This window comes from Polyodon spathula, chromosome 2, assembly GCF_017654505.1.
Source record: "Polyodon spathula isolate WHYD16114869_AA chromosome 2, ASM1765450v1, whole genome shotgun sequence".
NCBI classification, from domain to species: Eukaryota; Metazoa; Chordata; class Actinopteri; order Acipenseriformes; family Polyodontidae; genus Polyodon; species Polyodon spathula.
The window spans coordinates 4,339,292-4,353,131 of NC_054535.1; positions in this window are offsets into that span (position 1 = coordinate 4,339,292).

Below are 13,840 nucleotides of genomic sequence, written 5' to 3' on the forward strand. Positions count from 1 at the left end.
AAAGAGACTGCAGAACCAAGGCTGCAAGCATCCCAGTGTAACTCAAAGTCGATATGAGTTGAGTTTCACAGGTCTCACAGAGTCCTGGGCTCAAAGTGAAAGACTGAGGTTTCAGAGTCCTGGGCTCGGAGCGAAAGACTGAGGTTTCACAGAGTCCTGGGCTCATAGTGAAAGACTGAGGTTTCACAGACTCCTGGGATCATAGTGAAAGACTGAGGTTTCAGAGTCCTGGGCTCATAGTGAAAGACTGAGGTTTCACAGTCCTGGGCTCGGAGCGAAAGACTGAGGTTTCACAGAGTCCTGGGCTCATAGTGAAAGACTGAGGTTTCACAGAGTCCTGGGCTCATAGTGAAAGACTGAGGTTTCACAGTCCTGGGCTCGGAGCGAAAGACTGAGGTTTCAGAGTCCTGGGCTCGGAGCGAAAGACTGAGGTTTTACAGAGTCCTGGGCTCATAGTGAAAGACTGAGGTTTCACAGTCCTGGGCTCGGAGCGAAAGACTGAGGTTTCAGAGTCCTGGGCTCAGAGCGAAAGACTGAGGTTTTACAGAGTCCTGGGATCAGAGTGAAAGACTGAGGTTTCACAGAGTCCTGGGCTCGGAGCGAAAGACTGAGGTTTCACAGAGTCCTGGGCTCATAGTGAAAGACTGAGGTTTCACAGTCCTGGGCTCGGAGCGAAAGACTGAGGTTTTACAGAGTCCTGGGCTCATAGTGAAAGACTGAGGTTTCACAGTACTGGGCTTGGAGCGAAAGATTAAGGTTTTACAGAGTCCTGGGCTCGGAGTGAAAGATTGTTTCACAGAGTCCTGGGCTCGGAGTGAAAGACTGAGGTTCTTTTATTTTTTTTTACTTTGCCGCCTAGTCACTGAAGTAGGAGTTTTATGTTTTGTTTTTTATCCCGCAATTTAAACTACTTGTTGCCGTACCTTTTAATAAATGATTGTTTTAAACCGTGCAACTTGTGTTTGCCTCTCTTGGTGTGGTTAGTGCCTGTGGTGGTTCCCAACTGGTCATATTTTAAACAAACCTCTGTAAGCCTGTTGAAATTTGGGACCAAGTGGCATGATAAATAAAGCTAAATTAAGCAGCCTTGTGCTTTGACGACTGGTGACATTAATGCAAAGTGCAAACTCAATAATTATAGCAAAATAATAAAACAATGTTGTTCGTTTGTATCTACATAGTTTTTTTTTTTTAAATCTATGATTCATGATTTTAAGGTAAGAAATAAAGTGTCTCAAGGTGGGTTCACACTAGACAACATAAGTGACTTCATATAATGTAGTAGCCCTTGATGTCAGTTTAAACAACACATAAGTTTCAAAACTCCTTATGTTTTGTCCATAAAATCTCTTTAATTACACTATGTAACACAATTTTTGTTCCTGAGTAGTAAGTGTTATTTCCTAATTGCTTATGCCTCAAAAGTATAGAAAATGGCTATTATTCCCCACAAACTTTGCTTTTGTGACCAGGACTGTGATATTTAAAAATATCACTATTTCCAATGGGAAAATGGGCAAATGTGTGTCTTTTCGTTCACATAAAGTCAGAAAAAAACAATATATGAATCCAAATTAGCATGTATTTATACTAAAATAATACAAAAATGACTACAAAAGATTTAGAAGTGAGTAGTTTTTTGAGATTTACGATTATACTGTAAATACAGTATAATCGTAAATCTCGAAAAACTACTCGGACTGGATGATTTGACAGTTCATTCCAGGGTCAGTCGGAAGTCAGCCATCCAAAAAGGGGTGAAGCCACAATACTGTAAGTCAGTACTGCGGTAGGCGATGTGTCAGTCATGGATTGGAGGAGACGTGATTGCACTCGCTACCAAAGGGGGCGTGACTGAAGGTATATCAGGGGATGCGGCCAAGTGATCTGTTATGGTTACGGACGGACTCTGAAAACTTTAAAATAACCATGTTTTTATGAGTGTTTTCTTTTGTACTAATAGTGTTTGCTTCATAATTAGTAGACAGCTAACAACTGGGAGATGTTGCTGTCAAGCCAGCATCCAACCCAGATTACAAATACTGTTAATATTATTATTATTATTATTATTATATTATTATTATTATTATTATTATTATTATTATTGTTGTTTTTAGGACTGAAACCCTGTATTGTTTAGCTGTAGTTGCCAGCGTTATTATTTAACAGTGACAAACCATGCAACAAAATAAAGATCTGTTTGGACCGTGAACTTAATTGTTTGTTGTTGCATGAGCACTGCTTCACCTCTACTCCTGCACACTGCAAGCCACTTTGCCACAAGCACTTATAAGGACACAATCAAACTGTCATTCAAGGTGTTATTTACTGATCCTCCCACATCGTTAAAGTGCTGATAATAGATTTTTTTCCCCATTTCTGTACTGGCATATACAGATCATGGTAGTAATCTTATGATGGATTCCTCAGCCTTCAGGAAATTGTGTGAAAGAACAAAGGAAATGAAGATTTAGAGGCAGACAATGTCACGTATTATCAGCCTTCTCACAAATGATTTATATTATTTGTGTGTGTGGGGGAGGGTAGTGTAAACATGAGAGAAACACCTCGGGTCACTTGACTTTGTTTCAGCCTTTTATTTTCCTTGTGTGATAAGTTGACCACATTTTGAAGCTGAGACAAGATCGATGACTGTAATGTCGATATACGTATTGCAAACCACTGCAATACAATAACTGATATTAATTGTTCAGTGTTTCATGGCATTATTTGTCAAAAAACAGTATTTGTAGGAGCATTGTTATACAGAATGCATCCATCATTGGCAGACTAGTAATGGTGCATCGGGACATGGATCTGGTTATGTTTTTTTGGGTTATTCTGACCTTTAGGGGATTGATGACACCGGCTTAGGCTGCAGCAACACCTAAACACTACTATTCAATTGACCATATTCTCAAATAGTGCAGCAATATATATGGCTCTTTATTGTATCATTAAGAGTATGTAAAACATTAGAAATGGTCCTATCAGCTTATCCTGTTTTTTTTTCAGCAGCCGTGTTAGTTCCCTTATATGTCGTATGCAGCCTTGTCTTGTCGATGCAAATCTGTAGTGCAGCAGCCTTGACGCAACTGGTGGCCCTACTCATTCTGAGCCTAACACACTATCACAAGGATAATTTAATAATTTAGTGGAAAACAAAAATAGAATACAGAAGTTCTATATATATATATATAAAAAAAACTGTTTATAGATAGCTGCAGCACTGAACCACACTAAAGTTCTTTGTATGTAAAGCACTATGAAGCTGAATGCGTGTTACGATACTTTCCCCTCTGGTTTCCATTTTTTTTTTGGGGGGGTGGTTATTTTGTTTTGGACTAAAAACATAGACTAAACATGGACCCTATTGGCCCTTATCTTTAACCAAAGTAGGTCTGAACTGTGGTATTTGCTGGATAGTGCCTTAGAACAAGATAGGCTTAAGTAGAAAGTGGCGAAGCCAGAAACAAGTTGCAGTCTGTGCTGTTAGTTCAGAGATTCTTTTTTTGGGGAAAAACACATTTTTCTCAATCTGAGAATTCTCAAAAATATCTAAATAGAGTCCTTTGATAGGTGGTAAGATTGCAAATTAACATAATTTTATGATAGTAGGAAAAGCAACATATTGCAATAGAATTCGACAATATACAATGGGGTTGATTCCTTTACCCCAAACAGAGATTGTATCCCAAGTCTTTATTGTACCTTGGAAATTTCATCTTGATTGACCTGTACATGCTCCATTAAGTTGTCAATTGTCACTTTCTGCTCCCCCATAAAGGAACCTAGAATGAACAGGACAAAATGAAATGTTAAAGAAAGACAAATTTATTGACAAACTCAAACCAATACAAAAACCTTTAAAAAAGAGCAAGTGTAAAAAGATGATGGCCCTAATCGTTTAACCACAGTACAATAACACATTTCATAGTTTGGTTATATCAGTATTAAGACACAAGTGATTACAAGACTTTATTCTAAATTTCCTGAAAGAACTCCTAGGTAATTGAATTACATCAGAAACAATGATTTGCCAAACAATAGATCGGAGTGGTAATCAAACTGAAGACTATACCGAGTGATATTATCTCCTAGAGTAACAAATAAAGAAGGAACATTTAGCACCAAAGACAGAGCCTTGCATAACTTCAAAGAAAATAAAGTGTTGAAACACTGGTACCAATGTTCTATCAACTAAAAAGTGATGAATCCAGTGAAGACCAATCTGATTAACACCAGCTACACTATTTAAAAAAGACTTCATGTGAAAATCTGATATCACACAATAGTTTATATAAGCTACAGTATGCATAACATTGGATATTCATAATAGCAAATTATTAATGTAAACAGTGAAATTAAGTGCTACTCTGTGCACTGAAACTCTGCAATACATATTGAAAGGCTGCTTTTGCGAAGTATCACAAACCCAAATAGGTATGAGCCATGACCATGCTTAATAATGGGAAGGAGGTTCATTTCCACTTCACTGGTATAAAATAAAATACTAGAAGGCAATGCATTATTTCAAAAGCTGTTTGATAGATAATCTTAACACAAGAACAGATTTCAAAACAAGTGTGATGGAGAACAACACTGTGCCCACACCACCCAGGAACAGACAGAACAGGAGTCACAGTATTAGAATTTCTGAGGATAATAGATTGTATTGAGACAAAAGTGAAAAGCTCTAAATTTGTAGCATCCCTGACTATAAAATGCCAAAGCAATGCGATGTGGCATATAAGTTGATGGCTGAAGACACACCTGCTGAAAGAAACCTGAAGGGACAGACAGAATAACAGAAAACTGCATTCCTAGTACAGTCCCTGAACAGTATATTTAAGGTTGATGGCTGAAGATATACCTGCTGAAAGAAACCTGAAGGGGCAGACAGAACAACAGAAAACTGCAATCCTAGTAAAGTCCCTGCACAGTATATTTAAGGTTTTGCTGTTGATGTGTTGACATTTTAATTAATGTACTGGGTATCCAGATCTTGCAAAGAAGGATGGTGATGTGTCCCCAATTACAACAAGGTCATAGTGTGTGTATTTATAAAATGTATTAATAAAAGAGATGCCAAACCACTAAGGGAGGACAAAGTCTTATAGAAGGAAGACCTCTTGCAACCAAAAGCACTTGGACTATACTATATCATCTTCTTTCCAGACAAACTAAGTATAAAACTGAATGTAACATGCTGTATGTAAAATTAATTACATTATCATTGTTGATAATTATATATACCTGTGGCAAGGTGCCCGCCCTTTAATATTTACGTGTTGTTAGGGTTGTTCTTGTTGTTATTATTACATTAAATTTGTGGCTTGAGCCTTAATAAGGTAATTAATTAATGGGTAATTAAGGCTCCAGCCACAGTATAAAAGACCCACTCCGAGCTCAGAGCAGCAGAGAGTTTAAAAAGAGCTGTGAGGAGAGTTAATGAGACCAAGAGCGAATGCTACCAGCCAGTGAACAAAGTACTTGTTTTTGTAAAAGAAATATAGTTTGTGTTTGTTTTGTTTGGCCAGTGCGTCCTTTCTTTTGAGTTTTGTTAAAACTGTTTATTTTTGTTGTTTAATAAATATACTGCTTCTGCAGTTTCAGCCCAGTATCCTTTGTGTTTGTGCTGCTCCCTGAACCTAACATCACGACCCACACGCACCGCTCAAGCCATCCATGATAATAACAAGCAGGTAATCAGAAAAAATAGTATGCAACTAAAAGCCTTATATATTTTAAAACATGATAGTGCTTTTTATACAGCCCAAAGTGTTGTTCATGATAATATACAGTGCCTATAGAAAGTCTATGCCCCCTTTCAAAATGTTCAACTTTTGTTGCCTTATAGCCTGGAATTAAAATGCATTAATTTTTTTTTTTTTTCATTTATCTACACATCCTACCCTACAACTTCAAAGTGAAAAAAAGAATCTAGAAATTTGTAGAAAATTAATTAAAAATAAAAACTGAAACAGCTTAATGACGTAATGTTTTTTTTTTTATTATTATTATTTAAAAAAAAAAGTTTTTTGACGTACTTTATAACGTTCCTCAGAGTGTTCTGAAACAAGGACACCAATTCCAAAATGCTACTGCAAAACAAATATTGTTTTGTGATTTGTTATGGGAACAGAGTCACTACAGCTAAAAAAAAAAAAAAAAAAATCCCACTGAAAAATGCTTGGTCCTGAAAGGGTTAAGAGATGTGTTTTTCAAGCCCTGTTACCCTGACCAGGGTAACAGGGCTTGAAAACAAGTATAAGGGGAAAATAAAATCATATCTAATCTGAACATATACGCTAATAATCTTTGTTTGTAAAGCTTTTTGTATTATTATAGTAATGTAAGAAAAATAAAAATGATTAAATAGCCTACGAAAAATTCTAGAATGACTATGCTTCTTGTTAGGAACAGGGCACGAGATGCCAACTGAACACTGGTTCTGACCTCAGCTCACAACCAGAGTGGTCGGTATTTAGTTTCCTGTTTACAATTTCCATAGTAGTAGTCATATTACAGTAAGCAAAAGAATGGTAAGGGTTTATTAGGAGAGCAGACTCATGTAATCAATCCAGTACAGCTATACATACAGCTCTGGAAAAAATTAAGAGACCACTCCAAAATTATCAGTTTCTCTGGTTTTACTATTTCTAGGTATGTGTTTGGGTAAAATGAACATTTTTGTTTTATTCTATAAACTACTGACAACATTTCTTCCAAATTCCAAATAAAAATATTGTCATTTAGAGCATTTATTTGCAGAAAATGACAGCTGGTCAAAATAACAAAAAAGATGCAGTGTTGTCAGACCTCGAATAATGCAAAGAAAATAAGTTCAGATTCATTTTTAAACAACACAATACTAATGTTTTAACTTAGGAAGAGTTCAGAAATCAATATTTGGTGGAATAACCCTGATTTTCAAGCACAGCTTTCATGCGTCTTGGCATGCTCTCCACCAGTCTTTCACCTTGATGTTGGTTGACTTTATGCCACTCCTGGCGCAAAAATTCAAGCAGCTCGGCTTTGTTTGATGGCTTGTGACCACCCATCTTCCTCTTGATCATATTCCAGAGGTATTCAATGGGGTTCAGCACCCTTCACAAAGACAAATCTGCCCGATTCCAGCCTTGCTGAAGCACCCCCAGATGAGTCCAATTTTCAGCTTTGCCCAACACCTGGTCGTCTAGTGGTTAGATGGAGACCTGGAAAGGCCTACAAGCCACAGTGTCTCGCACCCACTATGAAATGTGGTGGAGGATCGGTGATGATCTGGGGGTGCTTCAGCAAGGCTGGAATCGGGCAGCTTTGGCATGAATCAAGCCAAGTACAAGGTTGTCCTGGAAGAAAACTTGCTTCCTTCTGCTCCGACAATGTTCCCCAACTCTGAGGATTGGTTTTTCCAGCAGGACAATGCTCCATGCCACACAGCCAGGTCAATCAAGGTGTGGATGGAGGACCACCAGATCAAGACCCTGTCATGGCCAGCCCAATCTCCAGACCTGAACCCCATTGAAAACCTCTGGAATGTGATCAAGAGGAAGATGGGTGGTCACAAGCCATCAAACAAAGCTGAGCTGCTTGAATTTTTGCAACAGGAGTGGCATAGTCACCCAACATCAATGTGAAAGACTGGTGGAGAGCATGCCAAGACGCATGAAAGCTGTACTTGAAAATCAGGGTTATTCCACCAAATACTGATTTCTGAACTCTTCCTAAGTTACAACATTAGTATTGTGTTGTTTAAAAATGAATCTGAACTTATTTTCTTTGCATTATTCGAGTTCTGACTACACTGCATCTTTTTTGTTATTTTGACCAGTTGTCATTTTCTGCAAATAAATGCTCTAAATGACAATATTTTTATTTGGAATTTGGGAGAAATGTTGTCAGTAGTTTATAGAATAAAACAAAAATGTTCATTTTACCCAAACACATACCTAGAAATAGTAAAACCAGAGAAACTGATAATTTTGCAGTGGTCTCTTAATTTAAATGAAAAGATGGGGGAGGATGGGGTCTACTTGACTCTAAAGGGAATTAGACATGGGTTTTCAATCTGTAATCGCTTTCTTATTTTTGTAGTTTATAGTCCCTATCGGGGGTTATTTTGCCCTAAGACACAAAAACTTACTCAGACACTCTGGAAAACTGCCAACACTTAATTCTGATCAGCTTCAATCCTGAACACCTCTTTGGATCTCATTATACCTATCCTTTGTGGATATCATGCTTACCTCCTATTGTTTTCTGTTTCAGTCAACTATAGCTCACTCTTAACCCTTCCCTTCTCGTTTACATATGTTACCCTGTTTTTGTCTCCTGTTTAATATACAAGTATCTACATAAATACATACATAGCATTTATATTCATATATTCTTCAGATTGTGTACACATTTTATAATTATTCTGTACTCACAAACTTTAATTACCACAGCATAGACTATTGCTAGAAAACAACCACAGATAATGTATAAGCAACACTGTGCAATATCTGTTGTAGCAATGTGCTATGTTTCTTTGGGGTAATGTACTGGATCATCGTTAAAATGCAATGATGTGGGGGTGTTTTATCGTGGGCTAATCTTTGAAAATGTCCTACAGTGAGAAATACTTTTTAAAAATGCTTACATTTTTCTTGCACAAAGGAAATGGAATAGACCCACTGTCTATTCCACAGAAATCCCAACTATCAGTATCCTGATAAGGCAGCGCCGACTGTACAGTGCTGGTTTACAGAGGCACTGTAAAATCTAAACTGTGGGCATCACAGCTTTTATTTCAGTAAGGGTTCGGCTGGGTCCCCAAAATGATGCTATATACAGAATGCTGGCACAGTATGCTAGATTACACAAGTTTTACTGCATATTTGGTTACTGTCTCTTTAAATAATTAAAACACAATAATAAGTACAACTTTTTTTTTTTTTTTTTAATTGTGTACCGATTACACCTGTATAGTCTTTAGTTGTGTTTTACATGTACTTTTATATGGTATAATACCCTTTTTAAACTCCATTTACGTGACAAGTGTGCTTTCCTGGACTTCGAGTTAAATTAATCAGTAGCTATTAACAAGCATAATCCTTTTCCACATATCCCACTGTATCATGATTTTAAGCATACGTCTCAACATTCAGTGAATGTACAAAAGCTGGGACAGCAAAAAAGTTGGCTTTCTAATAAACTGGAATAATGTCGCTCTAAGCAAAACTATGTAGCCCATACAAGATATATAAAAAAAACCCTACCAAGCACTTCTGACAAAAGTGCATCAAGACAGAGGAAAAGAGAGACAGGAATTCATCCAAGCACTTCCGACAAAAGTGCATCAAGACAGAGGAAAAGAGGGACTGGAATTCATCCAAGCACTTCTGACAAAAGTGCATCAAGACAGAGGAAAAGAGGGACAGGAATTCATCCAAGCACTTCCGACAAAAGTGCGTCAAGACAGAGGAAAAGAGGGACAGGAATTCATCCAAGCACTTCCGACAAAAGTGCTTCAAGACAGAAGAAAAGAGGGACAGGAATTCATCCAAGCACTTCCGAAAAAAGTGCGTCAAGACAGAGGAAAAGAGGGACAGGAATTCATCCAAGCACTTCCGACAAAAGTGCGTCAAGACAGAGGAAAAGAGGGACAGGAATTCATCCAAGCACTTCCGACAAAAGTGCGTCAAGACAGAGGAAAAGAGGGACAGGAATTCATCCAAGCACTTCCGACAAAAGTGCTTCAAGACAGAAGAAAAGAGGGACAGGAATTCATCCAAGCACTTCCGACAAAAGTGCATCAAGACAGAGGAAAAGAGGGACAGGAATTCATCCAAGCACTTCCGACAAAAGTGCGTCAAGATAGAGGAAAAGAGGGACAGGAATTCATCCAAGCACTTCTGACAAAAGTGCGTCAAGACAGAAGAAAAGACAGACAGGAATTAATTTCAATCTTTTTAATATGCATGGTGTTTTATTGCATATATGCTGTTCTGTAACTTTATAGGTCCTATAAATGCATGTTTAGGGTGCTCTGCTCATAGCCTATGTGAAATGTACATACTTGTCTACAGTTTTCCTACTTTTTTAAAAATGTATTCAGTAGGTAAGGTAAAATGTTACTTTTTGGTTCATGGTGCATTTAACTAACCATTACTTGAACAATATGTAATGATAGAAATGAGTGAAAGCAGCTACCTTTGATTGCACTTTTAATTTTAAATATTGCACAGTTAATATTGTTTCTGGCTGCCAAAGTAATGAACGGCAATGGTCATTTTTAAATGTACATGCACATATTTATTGGTAAATGTCAGTACATTTATATGTACGTTTATACATTTACAGTATCCGACTGCACTGGGACCAGAGTAAGGGTGGATATGTAAAAGTCGGATGTGTAAATCTTGTTTTAAATACCATTATACACAGCTGGAACAATTACTATATTCACACAATTATTGTTTTGAGAATAATCAGCTTTTATTAGGGAGCTCCTCTAAATCTGCTGAGTGACAGGCAGGAGAGCGACACAGAGGTTGGAGTTGACACGACCCGCACCTCACATGACATTACCAGCAATGGTATCGCACAGAGCACATACAACACAGCGTGAGAAAACTGTGGTAGGATCTAAAATCTTTGAACTAGTCTTCTCTGTGCATTAATAAACTAACACTGCTGAAGAGATTGATCATGCCGTTCATGGCGGATAAATGGTTATGGGGGATATGTGGTAGGCAGATACATGATGGATTACTGTATATGTTTAATGACAGTTTACATTTACTATAAAAAATCTGTTAAGATTACATTGTTGCATTGTCCTGCAATTGTACAGAATTTCTTAAGTGTATATATATATATATATATATATATATATATATATATATACAAATATATATATGCATTTCCATTTTGACTTTTTTTCCATGGTGTTTTGGGACTGGTTTTGATTGTGCTTATATAGTATTGCTAACACATTTGAATCACTGTTTTGGCAGATCACAGACCCAATGTGTGAATGAGGTAAGAATCATTCAGATTGAAAAAGAAACAAAACAACCTTGAAAATGTAAGTGTGGCAGTATATTTCCAATCCATATATTTGGTCACTCTAGGAGATCTTTAAACATATGCATTTATATTTTAACTTGTTGAAATAGGAGCCAGAAGGAATTTTACCAAATCATGTGCATTTCAATTTCTCAACAGATGGAGCATATTGCAACTGTGAACATCATGACATGGCATACAATGCTTTTTTTTTTTTTTTTAATGCAGTGTCTTGATATATCCCAAAAATATCAACTATTTAATAAATAACATGTATTTTATGACATGGAATGTCATTTTCAGACAAGGTTTAAAACTCTCCTTTCACAACAAATAATAATACCATTATGATGAGTTTTGGCCAATAGTCACTGAAAAGGCCAATCCTGTCACTTGAAATATGCAATGTGTATAATATTGTAACAGTAATGACTAAAGAAGGCCAGTCATAATTTCTGTCTATCCTGGGTTAATGTCACTGGTAGTTTTATTGTACACTATTTTAGTAGCACTAATTATTGTATTTTTTACACTGTGTGTTTTAATTATTTGTATACCCAAAGGAGGCCCCAATAGGGGTTAAATCAATATGTTTTATGTACCCAAAGGGAGACCCCAATAAGGTATTTATGTATGTGTTTTATTCTTTTAATTATGTTATCAGGAGCACGGTCACAAGCGACTGGGACCTTAATTTTAGTCAGGTGCAAGTTATCAGCGCCACTTGATTAGTTCCCCTATATAACTGGAATTAAAAGAACAGGAAGAGAAAGGACACGGGGAACACACTGGAACTGGACCGGAGCCATTGTGGACATGGGAGGAAGAGAAGCAGCACTGGAGCCTAAGCAACAAATACATTGAAGAGAAGTAGAAGAAAACAAAACAGCACAACTAAATGCAACGAAGACTCTACAGAAAAGAAGGTTAAGTACTCTTTGCATTGTCAATGTTATAAGAATACTGTTTCATGAGTAGCTTGTGTTGCTTACTTAAGCATCCCATCTGATGGATGCTAGTTTTCTAGTTATTGTTAAATGTTACACTACACCAGTACATTGGGACTGTGAATGGAATAAGTATACTGTTGGACTGGAAGATATCTTTATTGTATTACTAGTGCTGACACATTGTATTTTGTCTTTCTCCAGTGCCTTCTCTTTCCCTTCGTTCCAGGAGAAAGATTGCAGAGAAAACAAACTTCTGTATCACCTACAGACACCCAGATAGCGAGGGTCTCACCTAGTAGAGTTAAGTATCAGTGGTCAGGTAGGAAGACTAATGCTGTTGTAGGGAGGGGCTGAATGCTGGGTATGTGAATTAGCCCCGCTCAGCGAGTGAGACTGGGAGGGGAGAGCGAGTATTAAGGACGGATTGTTTTTGCTGTTTCTCCTGGATTGACGTCACAATGAGGGAGGACGCACCCCCTGGAGACCAGTGTGGGTTCTGGATGCAAAGTATTGACAAGGAGCCAGCTGGACTTTCGTGGACAAATCAAAGTTTCTGTATTATGGTGAAGAACACTTTAAGAACATAAAGTTTACAAACGAGAGGAGGCCATTCGAACCATCTTGCTCATTTGGTCATTAGTAGCTTATTGATCCCAGAATCTCATCAAGCAGCTTCTTGAAGGATCCCAGCATGTAAGTTTCAACAACATTACTGGGGAGTTGGTTCCAGACTCCCACTTTGGAGAATATTGCCTTTTGTCTTTTGAGGAACAAGACACTCTGCAGCCATTGAAGGTCAGGTGACACTATATTGATATTGAATCTACTTCCTAATCCGTGAGGATTCAAGATCACTAACGTGTTGATTAATTGGTTACGCTTACCTTTTTAAAAGCAGTGTGTTTCTTCATTATGCGATAGTACACATTTCCCCCTGGTAACTGTCTTCCCAGTTGTCTGTCCAGCGTTTGATGAATTCAGGCAGGTTGGACCCTCTGCTCAGTGTGATTCTTTTACTTGGAGAATTAATTTTAATTGAGGTTCTATTTTAGTTCCGGGAGCAAAAGAATGGTAAGGGTTTATTAGGAGAGCAGACTCATGTAATCAATCCAGTACAGCTATACATACAGCTCTGGAAAAAATTAAGAGACCACTCCAAAATTATCAGTTTCTCTGGTTTTACTATTTATAGGTATGTGTTTGGGCAAAATGAACATTTCTGTTTTATTCTATAAACTACTGACAACATTTCTCCCAAATTCCAAATAAAAATATTGTCATTTAGAGCATTTATTTGCAGAAAATGACAGCTGGTCAAAATAACAAAAAAGATGCAGTGTTGTCAGACCTCGAATAATGCAAAGAAAATAAGTTCAGATTCATTTTTAAACAACACAATACTAATGTTTTAACTTAGGAAGAGTTCAGAAATCAGTATTTGGTGGAATAACCCTGATTTTCAAGTACAGCTTTCATGCGTCTTGGCATGCTCTCCACCAGTCTTTCACCTTGATGTTGGTTGATTTTATGCCACTCCTGGCGCAAAAATTCAAGCAGCTTGGCTTTGTTTGATGGCTTGTGACCATCCATCTTCCTCTTGATCATATTCCAGAGGTATTCAATGGGGTTCAGGTCTGGAGATTAAGTATCTAAGTATCTAAGTATCAGTGGTCAGGTAGGAAGACTAATGCTGTTGTAGGGAGGGGCTGAATGCTGGGTATGTGAATTAGCCCCGCTCAGCGAGTGAGACTGGGAGGGGAGAGCGAGTATTAAGGACGGATTCTTGGACGGGTTCTGGATGCAAAGTATCCTTAGATCTTTAGGAAGGTCCATCA